The sequence below is a fragment of the Lygodium microphyllum genome, chromosome 5 (genome assembly GCF_053477565.2).
Source record: "Lygodium microphyllum isolate KBCC chromosome 5, Lygodium_microphyllum_v1.1.10, whole genome shotgun sequence".
Classification (NCBI taxonomy): Eukaryota; Viridiplantae; Streptophyta; class Polypodiopsida; order Schizaeales; family Lygodiaceae; genus Lygodium; species Lygodium microphyllum.
The window spans coordinates 72,087,025-72,106,738 of NC_141139.1; the positions used below are offsets into that span (position 1 = coordinate 72,087,025).

At 44.0% G+C, this 19,714-nt stretch overlaps 1 protein-coding gene across 3 annotated transcripts in view; it reads right to left on the bottom strand.

The window, feature by feature from the left end:
- The window catches only part of LOC148035964 (uncharacterized), a 120,135-nt gene that overhangs the window by 38,920 nt on the left and 61,501 nt on the right, over positions 1–19,714 (bottom strand). For 2 of the 3 annotated variants that reach the window (XM_087677948.1, XM_087677950.1), the window contains exons 3-4: positions 15,772–15,840; positions 15,626–15,682 (exon numbers count right to left, since the gene is read on the bottom strand). The gene's annotated coding sequence lies outside the window, so the exon portion shown is untranslated. Of the gene's footprint in view, positions 1–15,625; positions 15,683–15,771; positions 15,855–19,714 lie in introns of all 3 variants that reach the window. The other variant, XM_087677949.1, reaches the window with a different exon arrangement.

Genomic DNA, 19,714 nt, shown 5'->3' on the forward strand with positions numbered 1-19,714 from the left:
TCTCTCTCTCTGCCAATCGCTGCAGGAACAGGCGGCAGGCAGCTGAAAAGCGAAGGGGTGGCTCACAGGTCGCAGTCCCCCAGGGGTACAGGCCTCTCTCTCTCTCTCTCCCTCTCTCTCCCTCTCTGTCTCTCTCTTTCCAGCCTGTGCACAGCAGCCTAGCAGATGCCAATCCCTGTCTGAAAGCTACTGTGCAGGAGCAGTCATTGCTGTGGCTCGTGTCTGCTCCCCTGTTCTGCACGGGTCTGCCCTAATTTTCCTGACAGTGGTTTGCTGACGAACGCGCCGGTCTGAAGAAAGAGTGGCGCCTCTGGCTCGGTATCCTGCTGTTCGTTCAAAAAGCGCGGAACCCAGGGCAAGGCAATCGTGAAACGGCTCAGGTGGGGGGCGCCAAGCTGTCGCCCATGTGTTCCCTTGCTAAATGGCTGGCGGGCGCTGCTGCAACCCAGTCAGGCGACGAGGGGCAGGAGGACGGCGTCACCAGTCCCTGTGCAAACTGAGGGTCAACGGAGCTCCTCGCGACAGGGAAGAAGGCAACACGAAAGTCAGACAGGCCGCGTTAGGGCTAGACGCACAGGCGGCAGCATCTCCATCGCGTTCGATCCCTCCTCTCCTCTCTCCCCTAGGAGAATCTCTCTCTCTCAGGCTCTCTCTCTCTCTCTCTCTCTCTCTCTCTCTCTCTCTCTCTCTCTCTTCGTAAAAGGTAATTGTATTAATTACGAAAAAAAGATACAAGTTTACATGATTACATGATTACAAAATACACGAGGGCCCTAGGCCAATGTGTGTAAAATCCTAGTACTAATCCACGAAAAAGGTTACACAAATCATGGCAAAGCCCCAGAGGCAATTGCCATATGCCAAGAAAGCAAGTCCTCCCGAGGGAGCAAGTCCGAGTGCCGAATGAGATCTATCTGCCAATACAAGAGACCTTTAAGCCGGGCAATGTGTCTCGGTACATTAGAGGCCGAATCAAAGAGAAAGGCATTCCGCGTGGTCCAAATGTACCAGCATCCCCAGTATCTGAAAAAGTGGAATAAGATCTTCATATGTAACTGTGGCGGTGTGGGGTAGTTTGGGCGCACAAAAACCCAATCGAAAGTAGTTAGTGAGGACCCCACCACTGCGCGCCAAACTTGTGACAAGAGTGACCAGATATTCTTGGCGAGCGGGCAAGAAAGAAATCGATGTCGAGCCGATTCCACAGTAGTGGTACAGAAGAAACAATTGCCATTCGAGATTCTACGCTTGGAAAGGGCTGAGGCAAGAGGAAGACCACCAATCATTACCCGCCAAAGAAAGACATTGCATTTGAAAGGTGTCTTATTCAACCAGCCCTCCATCACAGTTGCCTTCCACCATGACTGCGATTTTCGCAATCCCCACACAGTATTAGCTTTCACACCCAGCCATTGATGATCTTTAATGAGAAGATGATACACCTGATTAGCAGAGGCCTTTTCCAGACTCAACCGGCTTGCAAGGTCCCAGTCCTACCAAGGACGATCCACAGCCAGGGCAGGGTTGCCTACCCCGAAGCACCCACAAAAGCTGTTCCCATAAATCACGGTATCCGCGCGGGATCCTGAAAAGTCTCCTTGCAGTACGAAACGATGCGAGGACATTGCGAGTAGCAAGGGTAGCATCCGCAACCGAAGTCACACCCAAACGGGCCATGCGGTTAAATCTTGGTCTGAGCTGATGTTTGTCTTCCCATGAAAGTAATCTCGAGACTGCCAACAATTCCAATTGAAAGGAGTTAGTCTGCAAGCGGTCCCCCACTGGATGCCAACGCGCCTTTTGGAGCACCACTTTCCAGGAGCCGACCAAATGCAGTAACAGAGAGGAAGAGGGACTGGAAAATCGAGAGTCTGCATTAAGGACATGCCACCAGGAGACCCGAAGTCGTGTATTACCATGGCGTAGCCCGCTGTCCTCAAGAAAATAACGGGCTATAATGGTCCACGGGTGATGATCCACACACATGGCGCAAAAAAGAGACCAACGAAGAGCCAGCATATGAGTTTCAGCCTCCAAAATAGCTCCACCACCCATGCGTTTAGGGGTATATGTATGTGACCATGAAATCCACGAAACACCTACTTGCAATGAATCCTTCTTCCATAACATGAAACGAATGGGGCGAGTGAGAGCCTTCAAAGTAATAGGAGTCCACGGCAGCAATGGCAAGAAATATGTTAGCATTGGCAGCATAATTGTCTGAGCCACTTTGAGGCGGACATGGAATGGCCACGCTTGCGACTTCCAATACATAAACTTTGCTCCCAGTTTTTGTGAAATCCACTCCAGTAGTTCCTTTGGCTGAACATCCATCCCCAATGGGTATCCAAGATGCCTGACAATGGAGCCACGGGAAACAACCTGGCCCTGCCAGCCTAATGACTGTAAATCAGGCTCCGTGCAACTGAGTATGGCTGATTTAAAGGCATTGATGCGAAGACCAGAAGCATGACCAAAGAGCGTCCAAACATCTAATGCCTTTCGAATGTTGTCCTTGTCCGCCCACAAAATCATAAAGCTATCATCAGCCAGAGATTGGCTAATGAAGTGCTGTCCCAAAGGAAGAGACAATCTGGCCAGCTGAGCAGAAGCTGCCATTGAAGATAACATTGAAAGAACCGGGTGAGTCGCCAGGGCAAAGAAGAGAGGACTCAAAGGGCAACCCTGTCTGACTGAGCGTGCAAGGACAAATGGCTCTGTAACCCCACCATTGAGCATAACTCGTGAAGAAGCCGCAGCACTAATGATGTAGATCAATTGGGACATCCAAGTACCAAAACCCATAGCAGACATGAGTTCTGCAATGAAAGACCAGTCTAGATAGTCAAAAGCCTTTTCCAAATCCAATTGAATCCATACCACTTCCTGACTGGAGTGCCTCGCATAGTCAATAGCCATTTGCACATTTAAGATATTATGCAGAATGTTGCGGCCCTTAATGAAACCATATTGGAGAGGATGCACAATAGCTGGAAGGTGCTTGTGAAGCCGATTCGCCAGCACTTTGGAGAAGATTTTATACATCGAACCCATCAAAGAAATTGGTCTCCAGTGTTGAAGCATTGACGGCGAAGGGACCTTTGGAAGCAATTTGATAAGGCCTTCTTTCCATGAGGAAGGCATGACCCCTGTTTCCCAAACTTGCTGAAATATAGCCGCCAATGGCTTTACCAGCTGGGTGGCCGAGTTCTCAAAGAATTCATTGGTGACACCATCCCAACCAGGACTTTTATCCTTAGGCAGGTGTAACAAAACATCCATAACCTCCTCCTCGCAAATATTTGCCTCCAAAGTAGCTTGCATCTCAAGTGGAACCTGCTGGCGGACCAGATCATAAAAGACCGAGCGCGCATGCGTAACCTGGCTAGAAGGCGACCGAGAAGAACCAAGAAGATCCATAAAATAATTTCTGCACATATTGAAAATGGTCTACGGATCAATGACCATGAGACCTTCTGAATCCTAGAGTCTAGTCATATTTTCTCGAGCAGGAGAAGCATGCAAGGGGCGAAAGAACTTATGAGTCTGACAAGCACTATCTTGCAATGTGTCAGTCAAGTTGTGCAGCTGGGCCTGCTGATAAGATTTCAACTGAAATACTTGAATAAGATGAGCCAAATGCATCGCCAGTGACAGCAGAAATTCATGGTCTGGGGTGTCCACCAGCAGCGAACGGACCAAAGCCAGTAAGTCCTCCGTTGCATGTCGACAACGCCGACAAATAGAGGCATGATGGATCCCATACTACCGAGCAACCCGCTGCACATTGGAGAGCAGAACCTCTCAATCAATTGCTGCATATAGCCCTGAAAGATTGGATGCTTCAAATAAGACGAGTTGAAACGTGAGCCTTGCTAAACAAATCCCCAATATGAGAACTAGGTCTTTGCAAAAAGGCTTGGAAGAGTTCTAAGAAACCACTAGTGATGGTGATTGCTCGCATGATACAAAGCAAACCATCAATACCTCATGAGATTGTTAGAGCATAGATTGAAGAAACACCTATGATTACACAGACGTTATTTCAAGCCATAACTTGCTTACAAAGACCAAAGATATGCCTCTCCGTAGGGTGATGGAACACAAGGACCAAAGATGCCTAGGAGTGTTCATATTGGACATCTGAGCATACAAAGAGAAGCTTCTAAGAAGCAAGACAAAAACAGAGGCAAAGTCAACAAGCCAACAAGTTCTTACAGAGTTTTTCAATACTAGCTCCACAGCTAGCTTACTATATGCTACTATTATAGATGCTACTACTACAACAACGCCACCACATCATCTAGGAGTCAGAGGGATCATAGCAAACCATGCAACCACACTCCTTCCTAGTGCACGACACCCACCATCCTATTTGTTGTGCTAGACATCCTTTTCTCTAGTAAATTTGAGCCATCATCACTCGCCATCAAAGACAAGTACCTCCCCTTGGTGGATTTGATGTCTTGGACCACCCCATGATAGCTATTCTAGTCTCAAGGAGAGTGCATTGTCTCTAGAGAGTCATATCGATCACGGTGGGATCTTACAAGTTAGCTAAAGGACCATCAAGAGATCATTTTGTGAATGATGGTAGCTGATACTTGCAGTAGTCATAGTTGATCATTTTCATTTTCATTGTTGTTCTCTAGTCAAGATGACATGGTCAAATGTATTCATTTCTTTGTCTCATAGGCCATTTTGGCTTTTTAGAAACCTAAAAATCTCAATCTCTCTCTCTCTCTCTCTCTCTCTCTCTCTCTCTCTCTCTCTCTCTCTCTCTCTCTCTCTCTCTCTCTCTCTCTCTCTCTCTCTCTCTCTCTCTCTCTCAATCAAGTGGTTACCCTAGTGGTAAGCCACTTATTTTATTAGCACGCTGACTCACGTTCAAATCTTCCTTTGCCTTATACCTATACCAAATGGCTATGTGGAATGTAGGAGTTGAATTCAAGACCTTCTAATCACCCACCTCTCTCTCTCTCTCTCTCAAAATGAGTAAGTATATTAATCACATGAGAAATACAAGAGTCATGGAAGAGAAGAAGAAGAAATTGCCAAATGTCAAGCAACTAAATCCTCCCTAGGGAGAAGGCCAGCATGCTGAATAAGTTCCAAGTGCCAACGGAGAAGACCCTTGAGCTTACTAATATGACTTTGAACCCCATAGGCTAAACCAAAGATGAATGCATTCTAGGTGACCTAGTTGTGCCAACAGCCCCAAAATCTAAGAAAATGAAACAAGATCCTCATGTGTGGCTGCATGGGAGTGGGATGCCAAAGATCCAATCAAATAGGCACATGAAAGGGCCAACAATAGCTCTCCAAATGTTAGAAAGCAAGGAGAAGATTTTCCTAGCTAACGGACAAGAAACAAATCTATGGTGCAAAGACTCCACACTAGCAGTACAAAAGAAACGATCGTCATTAGCCACCCTTTCATGGCAATCAATTTCCACTATGCTGCATAGTCCTCAAACAACATTGGCTTTGGTCACCAACCAATGGTGATCTCTAATCATAAGGTGACATATCTGGTTAACTAAAGCGCCCCTCAGATTTAGTTGACCCATAAGGTCCCAATCCTACCAAGGATGATTAGGATCCAACACAAAGAAGGACTCTTTGTAAGGGACACTCAAACAAGGACAACCCTTGGTTCATACGCAAGCTGATATGGCTTGGTTCCATGAAGTTTCTAGAAAATTCATCCTAGAACATTCTATTAGATTTGATAAAGTACTAGACAATTCAAGAAGATTCTAGATAATTCTTTGGATTATGTCATCAATGATGTCATTATCTAGAAGCTTTCCCAAGTTTATACTAGGGGTCTTTGGCTACAAGCCCTTCAATCTTGTCAACACCAGTTATGAGGCTCCTGCAATGTAAGTCCTCTTTTAGTTCTTGTCTTGTATTGAGTCTTGTCTTATAATCAAGCCACACTCTTGTGAGCATTCTCTTATAATCAAGTTATCTCACAATCAAGTTCTAATTCAATTTCTCTTTCAAGTTCTTCTCCTGTAAGGTGTGAGAGCAATTTCCTCACTTTTGGAGACCACTTGCCATGCTCATAACAGTTTGGCAAGACTCTTCTACCATGATCTTGTCTAGTCATGATGGAGCCTGTGATAGAACCCCCTTGTTTGAGAAGAAATCCCCATTGCTATATAATTTTGAGGCCTTCGTACAGGAGTTCTCAACCACATGGAGAAGTAGACAGACCAAGAGTAGCTAAAACAAAGATTAAAAATCTGCACCAAGGGTCAAGACCTGCTTCGGTCTATGCATCAAAATTTCAGCAACTCACATGCGATTTAACATGGTATGAGAAATATTTTATTAGTCAAAATCCATTGAGGATTGAAAGATGATATTAAAGATATTTTGCTAACCATGCCAAATATGCATACACTTAGAATTTCTCTCTCAAGTAATCGAATGTGACAACCACCTATTTGAGAGAAGACAAGAAAGATGTCTAGGAGCTGCTTTGAATTCAAGAATGATGAAGCCTTTTGAAGACCCAACTGTTGAGCTAAAATACACTTTATAGCTGATTCGCATCTTTCAACAACCCCAAAGCACACTTAATTAATGAGAAGCGCAAAAGTGGTGCACGGTTCAATGGTCCCCCAAAACCCTAATTTTTGGGGACACCCTTCAACATCTATAAATAGACAAGCTGCCTACCATTCAATCTCATCCCATTTAGGTAGGTTCTCATTTCTCTGTTGTGTTTGGTTCATCTATCATCGGCAATCCTCACATTGCCTCCTCCTACCTACATTCAATTATCTATCAACCACGTGATAGGCGACAGCACTCCCCCTTCATCAAGCATCAGTGTGCAACCTGCGTTTGGCCTTTTTTCCCTCAAGCAGCAGTTGGTGAGTAACTCCTTCCTGTTAGGGGCCCTCCTACAACTGAGTTTGCAGCTTCGTGCTACAGTCTACTACCTCAGGCATCATCCTTGCTATCGCATCAATCATATGACCCTCTGGTGATCAGCAAGTGGGATTGTTCTCATTTGCCACACCCCGACTAGTGATCACAGCACTTGGGTTCCATCTTCGGCGGAGGTCACTCTCTAACACTTCATTGCTCTGCCCTTGGATATTTTGTACACTCTTACATTCATTTATGACATTCATTCACTTTAGACTTTCTTCTCTTTATGTTTGTCTCCATGTTTGAGTTTGAGTTTTGCATTTGCCTTGGCGTTTCGCATTTTGTATTTAGGGTTTGAGTTTTGCTTGTCATTGTCTGAGCCTTTGTATTTCAGTCTTGGTTATACATGTTGTGTTTCCTTAGTGCAAACCCTAGCATATCTTCACATGGTATCAAAGCCGGTGTGTCTAAACACAAAAAACACAAAACAAGCCGTACAACAAAGCACAAATTGATAAAATAAAATACAATTAGGGTTAGGATAACTCAAAGATAGTGAACACAATGAATAATGAAGTGAATGACTATTAAATATACGATGCTCAAGCAGCAAACACACTATGCAATGAATATTGAACCTTGAACTCTCATATCTCTAGGATCAAAGCAGAGGTTATGAGCTAAAGAGTGTCTCGTACTCCAAAACAGATGCCAAAATGCAGCAAGGCAGCCTCACTGTGTCGAACACCAATAAATGCACCTAGAGAGGATGCATCTAATGCATACAAGCAATGAGAAGAGAGAAAGACTAAAAATGCAAATACCTGAGAAGAAAGAAAAACTAGGTGACAACTGAAGACAATAGGCGACTATGCAAGAAGTGTAGGCAATAGCTCGAGGAGAGAGAAACTCAACAAACACAAATGTCTGACAGGTGGTGACTGTGTGTGATTGATAGCAATAGCTCCAATTGATAACGTCAGCAGTAAACGCAAGATTCGGAGTGCATGCGACAGCTGCAAGGTACCAAGTGATAGCTCCAAGATGTAGTCGACAGCTCAAGGATGCAAGCAACAGCTCACAAGTGGAGTCGAAGATTGAAATCGGACGCAAGATAATAGCGTGCAACAAGGGGAAGGTCTTACCGCGATGTTCTCTGCAAATGAGATGTCAATTGTAATATGGCTCCTGAGACCTACAAAAACGAAATTGAGTAAGAGTGGCAGGATGCATGTCTATTTATGCATCTATTTATAGAAAGTTTGGGGCACCCAAATTAGAATTTGGCATATGGAAGACTGTTGCTCTCTAGGATTGCATTTTTTTTTTTAATAATAAGATTTCTTCATTAATTAAGCATGTTTTGGAGCTATTTAAGTCAAGGTAATGCATTTTTAGCTCAACACCCTCTCTCAAGCCCAAAACTAAGACATGAGAAATAAGCCGATTTTGTTTGTTTTCTTATACCCTAGGGTGTTCCATCCTAAAGCAGCCGAGGCATCGGACAAAAGGTGTACGTCAATTGCTCGGTAACCTGCCAAGACTATAAAGGCGATGATTATCTTACCAAGGAAGCCCAAGTGATTACCCCAGAGAGGCCAAGGCATCGGACCAAGGATGCTTATTGGCTGCCCAAGGGCCTAACAAGTCTTGCAAAGTCGCTGCATCCCGAAGTACGAAAAATAAGGATAGGTAGCCCCACTATCTTTATAAAACAAGTAAAATAATCCCACATACTACTAGGATAAGTACCTAGGAATTACCTAAGGGTGTGTGTATGCCAATCATATGGAGTCATGTGAGCAAGCAAGACAAGCATAGCCAACATGCCAGCATAGGAAAAAAACTGCCTTTGAAGACTGTCATGTGCAATGCCAGGAGTATGGTCATCTAAAGTCAACCACTCCAAGGGTAACCAAAAAGAGATAAATACGTAAAAATGCATGTTTACACGAATAGAATGCCCATGCATGGGGTAATGCAAAGAAAGATGCACATTTTCATGCTCATGCAAAATGCGATGCAACCATGCCACTTGGACAGTACCCTCCCAAGAAAATTGTTCACTTGCCTAAGTGCCCTTTTACAATCTTGTCATCCTGAGAGTGCGGATAAAGTTACAAATGTCTATAATATACAATACAAAGTAAATAAGTGTCTACGTGTGAAAAACTGTAAACATCATCACTATCACTATCAAGAGAAGGAAGTTAGCCCCTCTCAAATTGGAGGGAAAAGTAAGAGGAAAGCACACTTTCCCTGTCATTCCGAACAAGTAGAGGAGGGTGTACCCAACTGATCGAAGATAGAAGGTACTATAGAACCAGCCTGTTAACCGCCTTAGTCAAAATATTTGCAAAATTATCACTGAAAGGCACATACTCTAAGCGAATAGTACCTAGCTCATCCTGCTCTCTACTGAACTGGAGGTGAACCGCCACGTGCCATGTCCGAGTGGTGATGATTGGATTGTCCGCAAGGACAATGGCACTCTAGTTGTTGAAATAGACAATTGTAAGCACCTCACCCAAACCTATTTTATAACTTAAGTGAGGTGCTTAGTGGATGAAACTTTCAAATGATCATTAGACCTTAGAAAAATTGCACATTTTAGTGTCAATGCAATGGTCATGCCAAGAGCTAGGATACTAGAAGTTGAGGTTATTTTAATTGAATCATTAAGTTCATTTCTCAATCTGGCCACATTGGCCCCTTATGTTGATGCATATATACAATAAGGCCATTTATGAGGGGTTTCCAAAAAGTTGGAGCCGTCATACTATTATACAACTTTAATAGTGGAGATCCCATGTTTTCCATAAGTACCAAACTATCATGATCAACCACTATATGGCCAAGATTATAAGGGTCTATTATTTAGCATGACGTAAGTCATTGGGTAGAGAAACATCAACACAGAGCTATAGAATAGGCTGGTTTTAGGATAAATACGCTACATTGGATCATGTACTTGCACTTATGGCTCTAGTAGATAAGAGACGAGCACCTAAGAGAATATATCGTTGTTCTGTTGACTTCTATAAAGCTTTTGAGGAGGTTATAGGATATCAAAATACCAAAGAAATTGCAATGGGGGATAAATGCTTTGCATGAACCAATGACATGTAGATTGCACACCAAGAGGATACAAAGTAACCAGCACTGTTGGGGTGAAGAAAATGTGTCCATGATGAGATGGAGAACTACATACGACTCCCTCAAGGGTTTACAACAACATTTGGATGCCTTACAATGCTTTTGTATCTACAGAGATCTCTCAATGAACCTTCGGAAGACAAAGGTCATGGTATTCAACACCATATAGACGTGAGTGACTAGATCAAAGCTCCATTTTACCTTTAGCAAGAACCCCATTGAGATTGTCTAATCAAAAAATGTCGTTGAAAGTGATCCTCAAAGGACGAAAGTTCTCCATATGAGAAACAACTAAGGCCAAACTAGCATGAGGTTTCATTGCACTAGGGGCACTTGAGACGCAATGTGCACATGTACAATTCCAAGAGCCATGCACCAAAATCTAGTTGTTTGATACATTGGTCACACTAATACATGGAGCTGAAATATAGGTACCTAGTCCTTATCACAATAGAAGAGAGCCACCTGCAAGACTAGATGGACCACAAAGAGAGTTCTATGATGGATGCAGCCCATGGAAAGACCATTAGTTATGATGATGGTAAGCATGACCTCATGGAAATCATTAAAAACCCATGAGATTATTAGAGCAGAATTGGGTGTGCATCTATGGTCACATAGGCCCTCTTCCAAGGAATGAAATTCCTCTAGAGACTATGGGAGCTCCTACAAAAAAGATACCCCTACTTGGCACTCGCATCCTCCCTATGGTTAGCTACAAAGGTGGATACCCACATATGCACATGATTGTACTTACATGGGATGAGGATAGATGCCCTTCCACCACAAGTTCATACACGGTATATGCTTTCCCCTTTTACGATGAAGTAGAGCTTGGGGAACCCTATAGCAAAGCTAGACATGCATGTGAGGCAATCACTATAGAGAGTGCAAGCACACAATGCCACGATGTACACAATGTTTTGTAGACTCAATGCTTGACTATGCTAGTGCCTAGTGCCTGAAGTCGTGACTTGATAGTAGAGACTAAGTAAATCAGGAAGGTAAGGAGGGACACACATTGATCCTTAGACACAAAAAGACAGACTTGTACACACGAGAGAGAGAGAGAGAGAGAGCATGAATAGTACTCAAGCACACACGGAACTCATAGTGAATAGAAGATAGAAGTTGTTACATCTAAGTTACTACACCAAAACCTTAGCAACACCTTCACAGACTGCAAGCTATATAGTGATGCCCTACTACTCACTTCACACACACTGCATGTGCTGTTGAGGCATTCTTATCTACTACAAGGCATAGGTCCAATGGCCTAGTTTTGCTGAAGTACTGGATACCTATACTGTACAAAGTGGAGTAAGATATCACATCTGTGAGGAAGTCCCTGTTGCTAAAGCCAAGACCAGCTTGGATACTGCTAACTAAATCAAGAATTCTTGTGCTGCCTCCAAAGTGGCTATATAAAATGATTGGATAAGGTTGAATTGCAAGCAATTGTTCTTGATAGTGGATCTTTGTTGCTTTTCTGGTCTAGAGTTCAAATTCAGTGTCTGCTAAGGAAGCTTCTGTAACTCTTAGGTGAGATTGACTACTGCTCAAAAGCCATGTTAAGTATTGATCTTGTTCGTGGAGAGATAAGACTCATTGTAGAGCCCTTTGTAATTCCTGGGCCAAACATGTAAGTAATAATGTGGTCTATGATCTAAGTGCACCTTGGTGGGTGTTCTTGATGTCTTGGCTATAGAAGAATGGTGGAATAATATAAGATGAGTGAGGTGTGGTACAAAGGGTGGGGTGGATCTTGAGTGGTGCTCGGGCTGTATTACAGATGGAGAAAGAGTTGCTGAAGAAGTGAGGAGCTCGAAATTGCTAGTCTATTGGCTTATATTGAAGAAAAAGAAAGAACTGGGAAAAGAACAGATAGAGAGTTGGATGCAAAGCCAAGGTGGAGAGGGGGGCTCAAGAGCAAGAGAAGAGTGGCTTCAGGTGCAGGAAACCAAAGGAGGGGTAAAGATACATGGGGCTTGGGGAAACTAACGAAAGAGAGGAGCAAAGCCAGCTGTAGATTTGCTATGGATGCTGCTGAAGAACAGCCCCAAGGAAGGTGTCATCGCAAGGAGGCATGAACTACTATTGTTCTTCTTCAAGGAGGTGGGCAAAGTGAAGGAACCATGATTGCAAGGGATTTGGTGACTTCTAGAGGCTTCACTGAAATATTCTTAAAGTGGTCCAAAGCATATGCAGTGGCCATTGGTACCAGCAATCCAAGGGCCAAAGCGCTTATGAGATCATTACTGTCAGGAACATTATAAAAGGATCTAATGATAGGTTGTGGGTTCGGCATCCTCTCCTGATTTTCCCTCTATTTCTGTTGTATCACCGGGAGATACCCTTCTCTTCTTCTCCCTCCCAACCTTCCTTTTACAAGTTGACACTCTAGTGCTATGACTTCTCCATAGGCAAATGGATAGACTACTAGGTACTCCTACTTAGGCATCACTGGACAGACCATCAATGCTTGCCGACATCGACCTTTGCTCCCTACACCACTTGAGTATATGCATCTACCCCCAAGCACTCATTGTACCACCTTCCCCTTCCATACCACAAAAGTTATTCTGCATTGATTTTCAGATTTTTATGCTCGAGGCAATAAGACACATCCAATGTGCACATTGTCCTTTCGAGCCAAAGGAGGATCACCTGGTACTTCGACCTCCTTAAGATCACCACAATGTGCTGAGGAGGTTTCTTCTACTACTTCTAGAGTTCAGTGTTTGTCCCCACGACAACCCGCAGTTCTGCAATCTGCTCCACCAAGAGACAATGATTGTTGGATATCGTCTGCTCATCAATCCAATCATTCTAGAGATAGTGGCTATTCGATACCTTCTATTACTTCAGCTCCACAATCTACTCCATTGAGAGACAGCAACTATCACCGACCCTTGGCTCAACATAAGCCACTCTCAACTACTCGGGTTCAAGAGGCCACCTCTGAGAGTTCTTCGACATCTTTGGCACCTTAGATACCTTCTTTGGCACGACCGGTGGCACTTCCTTCATCATCAAATGACTCAGACTTTGTGATCCATGAGTTTTTAGATTCCCTAGAGGATATGTTTCTTCTTTGCCCGCCGCAAGGGCTCCTACTTCTTCTTTGACACCAAAGGGGGCCCCTACATCTCCACCCTTAGAGGGGGTACCTACTCATCATGACATTCTTCACCCACCATTTACTCTTTGGGGATAGCTGTCTTCAAGTAGTCATTTCTCCTCTTGATACCCAGGATCTTCAAGTACCACCAACATTGAGACCTTGGAGGTTCAACAGCGACTTGGTGATGAGGCCTTCAGATTTCTTCTAGCATGGAGTTATGGGAGCTAGTAGCTTCTCTCTAGAGGTGGAGTCGGATTCTACAACTCACCCTGTCTACTATTCCTTACTATAGGTTACCTTTCAAGTGGAAATCTTGGATCTAAGGGATCCTCTACATCTTCTCCTTACCTCTCTTCACTCCTCTTTCTTCATCTCTTTTTGGGCCTAAGAGGGGGTGTTGAGAAACCACTTCTTCAGTTGTTCACTTCAGTCTTCTGTTCAGGTTTCACACTAATCACCCCAAAAAGGGCTGGCGGCCTCATTTTGGACAGTTTTCAGTAGCCGCCCACATAGTGGTGCACCAACCTAGACTAGCCAGGGCCTATATATAGGCCACCCTTCTCTCTCCTCACCACGGCTACTCATACCCCTTTCGAAGGACATTGCAGTTTGTAGTTACCATCCACCATCTTCACTTGGAGTTCTACTGCCACGTTCAACTGCCGTGTTCTACTACCACATTTTACCGCGCCATTCTATTACTGCATTCCATTGTGGCGTTCTACAGCTGCATTTTGCATCCTGGTCTACTTTTCGGCATTTGGGGACTACATTTCGCTCCTCCCTCCAAGCTGGTGATCATCTTCTTCATCCCTGACAAAATCAGAGGACTGCCTTCCACTCCCTCAACAACTATCCTTCACCTTCCAGTGATTACTTTGATAGCGTGCTGGGAGGGCCGCATTTCGCTCCCTTCATTGTGCATATTCCCCATAGGTGCTGCCACCTAATTTAGAAGGGACAGTGCAGTCAAATTCAGAGCTTTGGCTCCACTATATCAGCTTTTCTTCACATAGCATGATTCAATGCTTCATCATCTTGTTCTTCGGTGTTTTCTGAGTTTCTCTTCTCTCTCAATGTTTGCCGTACTCAATCTCTGTTCTCCCCACAAAGCCTACTATCTCTCTCGTTTGTCACACATTTTGACATGGTATCACAGCATACCTGCCATTCTGACAAGTCCTACATCCACCCCAATGGGCTAACCCAAATGTCCCTTCTAGGAGCAAGCCTGTCCTGCTTACCCAAGACAGCTAAATCTTTTTCCTTCAGGAAGCTGATAAAAACTGGTCTGCAAGTGTCAAGACGCAATCCCATTGCCAACCCAAACAAAGACCAAAGTTGCCACAGCTCTTTCCACATTATGTTTTTCAGTTTCAAGAAACATGAAAGTGTAATTGACCAAATGACTATAACCAATCACATTCTAATAAATTCAACAACATCGAAGTCCCAAATATGCAATCTCATAAACAATGGCAGCACAGAAATTGCCAACCCAAACAAAGACCAAGTTGCCACAGCTCTTTCCGCAGTATGTTTTTCAGTTTCGAGAAACATGAAAGAGTCATTAACAAACGACTATAACCAATCACCTTCTAATAAATTCAACAATATCATAGTCCCAAATATGCAGTCTCGTAAAAAAATGGCAGCACAGAAATTTCTTTGTGTGAGTTCAAGGCAGCACATGCACCATGTGACTACCCAAAAAAAATGGGGTTTTCAGCAGTTGATGTTTGTATTCTATTTCTACATATAACTTCAAAAAACCACAGAATGCATAAGACACACTATGAACACATCTTTCAAGAGATTTTTGAGCCTTTGTACAACCCCAATTACATGATGGGATCTGTCCAGCAAAAATAAGTGCTCTTTGAGCCATTGTACAACCCCAATTACATGATGGCATCTGTCCAGCAAAAATAAGTATTGGTTGCCACTTGGCAATTTCCATTTCCTTTAGTGTGCCTAGACTAAAGTAAAATGCAATTTTGTTCCATCAGTGTCAAAAGAGCCTCCATCTCTCAAAACTGAAACTCTTCAACTTGCCTCTTTCACATGCTATAAAAATATAACCAGACTATATTCCAGACAAATTTATTGCACTAGCCCATGCGGCCATGTTGACAGCTTCCAGGATCACTTAAACTGTATCCAACTGTGTATGCAACTGCAATTCTTTGTCATGAATAGCATTCTAAATCCTCACAGCTATAGCAAGGCATGCCAGTCATTCTTTACTGGAAATTATTCACACTTGATGGAACTCAAATATAGATCTGTAGCATCCCAAATGTGTAACAGTTGTCGATGGAGAAGAGAAGGATTAAATGACTGGACACTCTTAAGTTAAGATTTCCCTTTTCCTATTTTTCTTGAAGGATTATTCATCCAATGACAAAACCGTGAAACAGAGAACCACTATCCACATTGTTTGAGTGAGTATCAAACCTCGTTTAATTCCTCCTCCTTCACATAAACCAGTTGCTGTGCACTTATCACCAAATCCTACAGAAGAAAAATTGAGCTGCCATTGTGACCATTTTTTAGAATATAGCAATTCTACTGATAATAAAAAACAAAATTTTGTCACTAACCTGAGTTACTTGCAGCTGCAATTCAACTTCTTTTAGATACTCCCTTTGGGTTGTATAAAGCCTCTCTAACTGCACAATGACATCTCCAAAAGCAATCCAGCAAACAAGTTACAAGCATGAAGATAAAAAAGCCTGCCTCACAACATCCGTCCAGTTGTGAAGCTTACTGCTAGAGCTCCAAACACATAAAGAGAAACTTTTGAAGAGCAGGAGGACAAGATAAAGGCAGAGTCGAGCTAGTAGGTTCTTATAGATTTCTTTAGTAATAGCTCCAAAGCCAGCTTGCTAAGCACTAACGCAACAGCAGCATTGTGAAACTAGCCTTCCTTGATGGTAATGGCCTGATTTAACACTACTAATTACAGCAAGCATAAAATTCACATAAACTAAAATACAAATGTTATCAATCAATCTTGGACCTTGGACACCCAATTGGCCTTAAAATTGGTGCCCCTTGTGGTATTCTTTTATCTTCTATTATAATTGGAAGAAGTAAATTGAGATTGCTCCAATCTCCACTTTCCAATGCCTCTTACTGTCATAAATGATGAACAAGCCTTCTTATCAGCTTGCCCCTTGATTCACCCATGGATTGACCTTCAATCAACCATTGGCTGGTTAAATATAGTCCCAAATCTGATTGGGATGGGCTGACCTCTTGGAAATGCATGACAAATAAATGCATTTGCTGTAGTGGCTGCTAAATGCTAATTACTGCTGTAAATTAGGGTTTATAGTAGCAAATACTCTTGTTGTCCATCAAATATGGCTGATTTCAGTTGCAAATGGCTGAGATTTGCTAAGATGCTTTGTGAAAAGGTTGGAGAATGAGAGAGAATGCTGTGGGGAAAGAAAAATCAAACTTCCATCACAAAGAGGTGGCTCAAATCTGTTGCTGCCCTATACAAACAACCCCTAGAGCTGTCACCTATAGCTAGGGAGCTCATAAATGCTATCATGCCCTATTGTAATGTTGTCACCTGCTTGAGCAAGGGCTCCTCAAGATGTCACCTGGTGTCCTGGATGCGATGTCTGCTCACAGTCACCTCCTAATGGAACGCAATGGTTGCTACAACCTCACCTTAACCAATCCTTAAACTGGTCATTGTGTTCTTCATCTCCTTGCCAATCATCAGCATCTTGTGGTCTAGAGGGACCCACTTCTTGCTCAACACCCACATTTTCTTCCTATTGCCCATGCTGCAAGCTTGTTCCAACATGAGGCATTGCATTTCCCCTATTGCTTTGTGTACCCTCAAACTACGAGGTATCATCATAACTTGAACCAAGATTAGGCATTGCATTTCCCCTATTGCTTTGTGTACCCTCAAATTATGATGATCTGTATGGTACCATAACTTACAATTTAGTACGAAAAAACTGGTACTTTTTAGCCACTCTCCCCAAGCCTACAACTCTCTTTCTTTCTTTCTTCTTTATTTTTTTCTCTTCTTTCTTTCTTATTTATCTCTCCCCCAAGCCTCTCTCTCTCTTTTTTTTTTTCGTAAAAGCTAATTGTATTAATTACCAAAAGGTACAAGATTACATGATGACATGATTACAAGAGACACGAGGGCCCTAGCCCAACATGTGGGAAATCCCCGTACTAATGCACTACAAAGGTTACACCAATCATGGCAACGACCCAGAGGCAATTGCCCCATGCCAGGGATGCAAATCCTCCCGAGGGAGCAAGTCGGAGTGTCGAATGAGATCTAGCTGCCAATGCAAGAGCCCTTTAAGCCTGGCAATATGTCTCGGTACATTAGAGGCCGAATCAAAAAGAAAAGCATTGCGCGTGGTCCAAATGTGCCAGCATCCCCAGTATCTGAAAAAGTGAAATAAGAGCTTCATATGTAACTATGGCGGTGTGGGGTACTTTGGGCGCACAAAAACCCAATCGAAAGGAGTTAGTGAGGACCCCACCACCGCTTGCCAGATTTGCGACAAGAGTAACCAGATATTCTTGGCGAGCGGGCAAGAAAGAAAACGATGTCGGGCCGATTCCACGGTAGTGGTACAGAAGAAACAATTGCCATTCGAGATTCGACGCTTGGAAAGGGCTGAGGCAAGAGGAAGACCACCAATCATTACCCGCCAAAGGAAGACCTTGCATTTGAAAGGTGCCTTATTCAGCCAGCCCTCCATCAGCGTTGCCTGCCACCATGTCTGCGATTTCCGCAGTCCCCAAACAGTATTAGCTTTCACACCCAGCCAGTGGTGATCTCGAATGAGAAGATGATACACCTAATTGGTAGAGGCCTTTTCCAGACTCAACCTGCCTGCAAGGTCCCAGTCCTGCCAAGGACAATCCACAGACAGGGCAGGAAAGGGTTGCCGACCCTGAAGCTCCAATAAAAGCTTTTCCCATAAACCACGGTATCCGCGCGGGATCGTGAAAAGTCTCCTAGCAGTCCGAAACGATGCGAGGACATTGCGAGTGGCAAGGGTAGCATCCGCAATCGAAGTCAGACCTAAACGGGCCATGCGGTTAAATCTCGGTCTGAGCTGATGTTTGTCTTCCCATGAAAGTAATCTGAATACTGCCAACAATTCCAGCTGAAAGGAGTTAGACTGCACGCGGTCCCCTACTGGATGCCAACGGGCCTTTTGGAGCACCACTTTCCAAGAGCCGACCAAGTGCAATAACAAAGAGGAAGAGGGACTGGAAAATCAAGAGTCAGAATTAAGGACATGCCACCAGGAGGCCCGAAGCCGTGTGTTACCATGGCGTAGCCCGCTGTCCTCAAGAAAATAACGGGCTATGATGGTCCACGGGTGATGATCCACACACATGGCACGAAAAAGAGACCAACGAAGAGCCACCATATGAGTTTCTGCATCCAAAATAGCGCCACCACCCATGCGTTTAGGGGTACATGTATGTGACCATGAAATCCATGAAATGCCTGCCTGCAGGGAGTCCTTCTTCCATAGCATGAAACGAATAGGATGAGTAAGAGCCTTCAAAGTAGTAAGCGTCCATGGCAGCAATGGCAAGAAATACGTTAGCATTGGTAGCATAATGGTCTGAGCCACTTTGAGGCGCACATGGAATGGCCACGCTTGCGACTTCCAATACATAAACTTCGTCGCCAGTTTTTGTGAAATCCACTCCAATAGGTCCTTTGGCCATACATCCACTCCCAACGGGTATCCAAGATGCCTGACAATGGATCCACGGGAAACCACTTGACCCTGCCAGCCTAATGACTGTAAATCAAGCTCCGTGCAACTGAGAATGGCCGACTTAAAGGCATTGATGCGAAGACCAGAGGCCTGACCAAAGAGCGTCCAAACATCTAATGCCTTTCGAATGTTGTCCCTGTCTGCCCGCAAAATCATAAAGGTGTCATCAGCCAAAGATTGGCTAATGAAGTGCTGCCCCAAAGGAAGAGACAATCCGGCCAGCTGAGCCGAAGCCGCCATTGAGGATAACATTGAAAGGACCGGGTGAGTCGCCAGGGCAAAGAAGAGAGGACTCAAAGGGCAACCCTGTCTGACCGAGCGAGCAAGGACAAATGGCTCTGTAACCCCACCATTGAGCATAACTCTAGAAGAAGCCGCAGCACTAATGGTGTAGATCAATCGGGACATCCGGGTACCAAAGCCCATAGCAGACATGAGATCTGAAATGAAAGACCAGTCCACATAGTCAAACGCCTTTTCCAAGTCCAGTTGAATCAAGACCACTTCCTGACTGGAATGCCGCGCATAGTCAATAGCCATTTGCACATTCAAGATATTATGGAGAATGTTGCGGCCCTTGATGAAACCATATTGGAGAGGATGCACAATAGCGGGAAGGTGCTTGTGAAGCCGATTCGCCAGCGCTTTGGAGAAGATTTTATACATTGAGCCCATCAAAGAAATTGGTCTCCAGTGTTGCAGCTTTGACGGCGAAGGGACCTTGGGAATCAGTTTGATAAGGCCTTCTTTCCAT